This window comes from Leucopleurus acutus (assembly GCF_964270905.1).
Source record: "Leucopleurus acutus genome assembly, chromosome: 10".
In the NCBI taxonomy this organism is placed as follows: Eukaryota; Metazoa; Chordata; class Mammalia; order Artiodactyla; family Delphinidae; genus Leucopleurus; species Leucopleurus acutus.
Genome location: NC_139153.1, coordinates 44,851,790 through 44,857,789, shown reverse-complemented (window position 1 = coordinate 44,857,789; position 6,000 = coordinate 44,851,790).

Here is a 6,000-nt window from a genome sequence, read left to right as displayed (position 1 = left end):
CTCTCTCTCGTGGGTGGGTGGGTGGATGGACAGAGATAGATAGATGATCATTTTTTTCTGAAATATTTAAGAGTAATTTGCATACATTGTGGCCCTTTATCCATAAATACTTCAGTGGGTATATTTCCTCAGAATATTCTCTTACATAATAACAATACTGTTATCTTTAGTAAATTTAATATTTTTTTAATTAATTAATTTATTTATTTTTGGCTGCGTTGGGTCTTTGTTACTGTGCACAGGCTTTCTCTAGTTGCGGCGAGCGGGCGCTACTCTTCGTTGCGGTGTTGCTGAAAAACGGGATAGACTAATAACCCACAGAGACGAAGAGAGAATTAGAGTACGTGATTGCACACGGCATAACTGTCTCCTGCCTCTCTGGGACAACAGCACAGACGTCAACTTTTTCAAATGTGAAAAGCAGTGCCATTTACTATTTATAGATTAGCTCCGGAAAAATAATAAAACAGCAAAATAGAACAAAAGGTATAATAGGGGCAGGGTGGGCACATGGCTGTTAGTGCAGGGCTGTTAGCGAGCATCCGTTAGCGGTCCCGCTCGGCCATTGGTTGGCATCGCAGGGGCCCCCCTCCCCCTCCTCTGTGTAAAAGGAGCCCGAATTCTGACTGAAGGAAGATGGTTCTTTGTCACACTAGTCTACCATCTTCCCGGTCTGCTAGCTTTCCCATTAAGGCCATTATTCCTTGCATCAACAACTCGTCTCCCGATTTATTGGCCTGTTGTGCAGCAAGCTGGACGAGCTTGGACTCAGTATCAAAGGAACCCTTAATTTATGAGAAATGTTCTATTTCTTTTATTTAAAAAAACTGTAGACATCAGCTAAAAAATTATAAATCATGACTGTGTCAACCATGTATGTACTAGGTGTTCATCAAAGTATTTAAAGCAATTCAAAATGGAAATATCCTACATGTTCATTAATAAGAGACTGGTTCCGTGAAGAAATCCATGCAGTGCAATATTATGTAGCTATTAAACATGACATTATAGATCATTTGTCGACTAGGACACGTGCATGGTATTCTGCTAACTGAAAAAAGGAGTCTATGATACAATATGCATATTACAGAATGCACATTCATTGTGTGTGCGTGTGTGTTTGTGTGTTCACCAAAGTATTAAAAGTGGTGAAATTCAGGCCTAGATACTCTTCTAGGCTAGAATGCTCAAAACATGTATTTCTAATTAGAAAAAAAACTTAAAAAAATTTAAAAGCCATTTTATATGATCAAGAGATTAAAAGTGGAAATAATGTAGACACCTCTTCTCAACTGCTTATAAAAGAATCAGACATCTTGTTTATGGGAAATGAGAGAGCTGAGAAGGTACAAGAAAACTGCCCTGTCCCAGCACAGCAGTGGCTATAAAGAGAACCTCCCTCTCAGGAACGGACACAATTTGGCTTCACATTTCTGCTACCTATACATTTGAGACTCAATATTTGCACTTTTGCAATCTAATGGACATCACTCCTTCCATAATTAACCAATTTGCTACTAGTCACTGAAGAACAAATTGCAACTAAGCTGCTAAGACTGCCTGCAAAACAACAACAAGAAAAAAATAATCTATCCCATGTAAGTAATTACTTGATACACTGAAAACTCCTGCTATACTTGAGACTTTTTCTTAGAAAGTTAAAATCAGAGCTGAAAGGGGGCATCGAAATGCTTCAGTTCTGTCTCTAGCCACTGTGTCCCTTAAGCAAGATCATTTACCATCTCTGGAGTTTCTTTTTATACAAACCTGAGATAGAAAATCTAACTTGGGGACTTCCCTGGTGGTGCAGTGGTTCAGAATCCGCCTGCCAATGCAGGGGACATGGGTTCGATCCCTGGTCCAGGAAGATCCCACATGCCGTGGAGCAACTAAGCCCGTGCGTCACAACTACTGAAGTCCGTGTGCCTAGAGCCCGTGCTCTGCAACAAGCCACCGCAATGAGAAGCCTGTGCACCACAATGAAGAGTGGCAACTAGAGAAACACGCACACAGCAACAAAGACCCAACACAGCCAAAAATAAATAAATTTTACAAAAAGAAAATCTAACTTGCAGTGCATTGTGCTTTAATATTGCATGGTAAACAGCATGGGGAAAGTATATATTTTTATCATTAGTAAAATCCAAGGTGTCCTTGAGTAGGTGGCAAAGGTGTAAATTGAAAATTCTGACCAACCGAAATTTCCTATAACACCACAAATCTATTGTAACTAGTAGGTAGATTGGTAGAAATGAAATAACATTCATTACTGATTCATTTATGAGAAATATATGAGCCAGCCTTATAATTGGGCTTCATGTAATAAAAGTTTCAAAATGTTTTCTTTAAGCAATATATTCTTTTCTATATTAGCTAGCTTTTAAAACAATGTATTTAGGTTACAGCAAATCACATAATTTCTTTCTGGACAGCCATAAAATATTTGTACTGATCTACTTATACGGGTGTTAAGAGAACACATTTTGTAAAGTACTTTGAGAATCATTAATTCAAGATATTTTAGAAACAAAATATCTACTATTGTTTTCAGCAAACGGGGGGTGCTGGACCACTGGGAGGCAGCATTTGGGACTGAGTTCCTGGAATCTGGGACAGAATGAGAGAAGCAGTAAGAGGAGAATAAAGGAGGAAGGAGGGGAGAGGAATAGAAGTATATTTTCTCAGCCTGTGCCACTGATGCTTGATCACACTACACTTTATTTCTCTATAATTCTGTATTTTGTATACATGTGTATAATATTGCATAAAATGTGTTTATTTCTAAACAGTATATTGTTGCTTTAATTCATATAAATCATATTACAGTGTATCTTAGGTTCTGGGGGATTTTGCTTTATTTTGTTGTTTTGAAGATCAATATATTTAATATCTGGTAGCACAAAATCTCCCACCTTCTTCAAAATTGTCTTAGCTACTGCCCTTTACTCTTCTGTATAAATTTTAGAATCAATTTGTAAGGTTGCATGTGCGTGCGCACACGCGCGCGCGCGCACACACACACACACACACACACACACACACACACACACACCCCCTAGTAATTTTGATTGGAACTTTTTTTTTCTTTTTTTTTTGCGATACTAGGGCCTCTCACTGTTGTAGCCTCTCCCGTTGCGGAGCACAGGCTCCGGACGCGCAGGCCCAGCGGCCATGGCTCACGGGCCCAGCCGCTCCGCAGCATGTGGGATCTTCCCGGACCGGGGCACGAACCCGTGTCCCCTGCATCGGCAGGCAGACTCTCAACCACTGCGCCACCAGGGAAGCCTGGAACTGCTTTTAACGTATAAATTCACTTGGCAAAAATTGTAATCTTGATATTGACCTTCTCTACCCATGAATATAGTGCATTCTTCAGAGATTTCGGTCATTTTCTATGCCTGTGATGACTATCTGCTATTTTATAGCTGCCCAAAATATTTTGAAAATCCTTTCCCCATTTTAGGATTTCCCCACATTATAAATCTCACTTTCCCAGGTAGAATCCAAAAACTATTTCCCAGAAGCCCTTGCTACTTAGATGTACACATACAACCAATTTCCACTGAGCAGGTACAGCTTCTCAGAAGATGGAAATAAAGGTCATGAGACCATACAGTCAGTATCCTACCAAAATGGTTGTGGGTGTACTTGCTTTTTCTCAGAATATGTAGCAAACCTCCTGGAGGTCTAGCCTCTCTTTTCAGTGGGGTGGGGTGGCAGTCTAGTAGCAGGCACCAGCAGCTGCTGGGTTTCCACTGGAGCCTCTTGGTACTGACCCTGGTCATTTTTCTTGGCATCTATGTGGCATCCCAGCTTGTTTCCTTTTTGGAAATTCTGTAAGCTACCTAGCGGTAGGCAGGAAATCCCTTTCTGCTTAAACGTGTTAAAATGGATTCTGGGGAATTCCCTGGTGGTCCAGTGGATAGGACTCCGTGCTTTCACTGCTATGGGGCTGAGTTCAATCCCTGGTCGGGGAAACTAAGATCCCACAAACCACATGGTAAGGCCAAAAAAAAAGAAAAAGATTAATGTTGAACAGAGTGACAGCAGGCCACAAGCTAACATCTTCAAGGAACGAGGGCATGTGACCCAGAGGTTCCAGCCTGATGACATAAGATTCAAAGATGGAGGTTTTGGCGAAAAGGGAGAGGTGGAGAATGGCCTGAACCTGGCACAGAAAGAGGAGGACCCAAGCTATGTGATATTAGGAATGTGGAAGAAATATAACCACCATTTCAGAGGGTGCCTGGGAAGAAACAGCACCCTCAAGGGATGAGGTTTTGATTACAGCGAGAAGGTAAAGGCAATGTTCAGGGATGCTGAGCACGAAGGGACTTTCACTACCAATGGGCCGCCAGCTTCAGAGAGTGGAGTGAAGTTTTCAGGAGTTGGAGAAAGGTAACACACGAAGACAAAAAGGGGAATTGCAGAGATGTAGAGGATTACATTTGCAAGAGGTGGAGGTTACCCTTGAGTTCCGGCTTCCTTGTGGTGACTGAGATAAACACATAGTACGTGCTGAGAATGTTCTGACAGTCTCAGGACTGTTAACAATGGGAAGGCTGAGACTGCAGGATGGTGGTGGGGTCTGGACCCCTAGGGAGCGAGGCTCTTACTTCATTCCTGCCGCCTGAGGCCTGAGGACAGGGTAGTCTTACTCCAATACTTGGGGCCTCCTCTTAATACGGGCTGATGAAGGCACAAAGCCCTAGACTTCGATTCTGGGAAATCTCCTTGAAGTACTGACATTTCTTTTATGACTTCCTCCTCTCCCATGTCTCTATTCCTCTCTTTACTGCCTGCTTAACTATTAGGTCACCTATCCTGGACTTCTTTTTACCACTTTCACCTCTTCTTGTTATACTTTCTGGGTGATTCCCTTGATTTTATTTTCCAATGCTGACACTGAGTGTCTCATTTCTGATATCAACTTTGTTTTCAAGAGTTCTTTTTTGTTCTCTGAATTTTCCTTTTTTTCAGCATCTATTGTCTCAGGGTTAGTTGCAAACATCTTCTGTAACCTTAGGATGCTAAATTTTCTTCTTACTGCATAGTCTGTTTCAATAGGGCTTCCCCCCCCCCACCCCCGCTTCAGCCTTTTTCATATCCTTGGCTTTTTTTCTTATATTTAAAAATGGAGCGTCAAAAAGCTGGTGAGAAGTCCTGCGTGCACAGTTGGCACTTCTATGTGGAGCTATTTTACTGAGGAATCACTGGTCTCTTCACTTGACTTGATCACATCTCCCAAAGAAAGTTCTGATCTCCAGCCTAGAAGGTGCACAAGTCCATTAGCAGGTTCTGGATAGAACCAGGAGCAGGTGAGGGGGTGACAGAGAAGGACCTAACATTCAGTGCGGTTCCCCAACATTCAAAATTCCTGCTACACTGCTCCAGAGAAGAGAGAGGTGGGGAAGTGACCGGGAGTCTAAGTTCTTCTTAAAGACTTTTAGCCAATTTTCCTGTTCTTCACCCCACCAGCATCCCCTTCTTCCAGAGGTTTCTGAATCTTCAGTTCCTAAGCCTTTCTGGGAATTCTGCCACATGGGGGTGCTGCTCAGCTTCCTGCAATGTGGCTTAGGATTTACCTTTCACAGCTCTGCTAAAAGTCACAACTCTTTCACCAAAATGTTGTCATCAGCTTATTTTCATTGTTCTTCTGAGTTTATGCTTTTTAATTTTTAAACTCTTTACTATCTTAGTGGAGTTTCAGGAGGGTGTAAATGCTAACATGTTCAACTGCCATCTTTGCCAAACCCTGGGGACTTCCCTGGTGGTCCAGTGGGAAAGAATCCGCCTTACAACGCAGGGGATGCAGGTTCAATCCCTGGTCAGGGAACTAAGATCCCACATGCCGCGGGGCAACTAAGCCCGTGTGCCACAACTATTGAGCTCGTGCGCCTCAACTAGAGAGCGTGCGTGCTGCAAACTACAGAGCCCACGCGCTCTGGACCCTGCACACCACAACTACAGAGCTCACGCGCCCTGGAGCCCGCACACCGC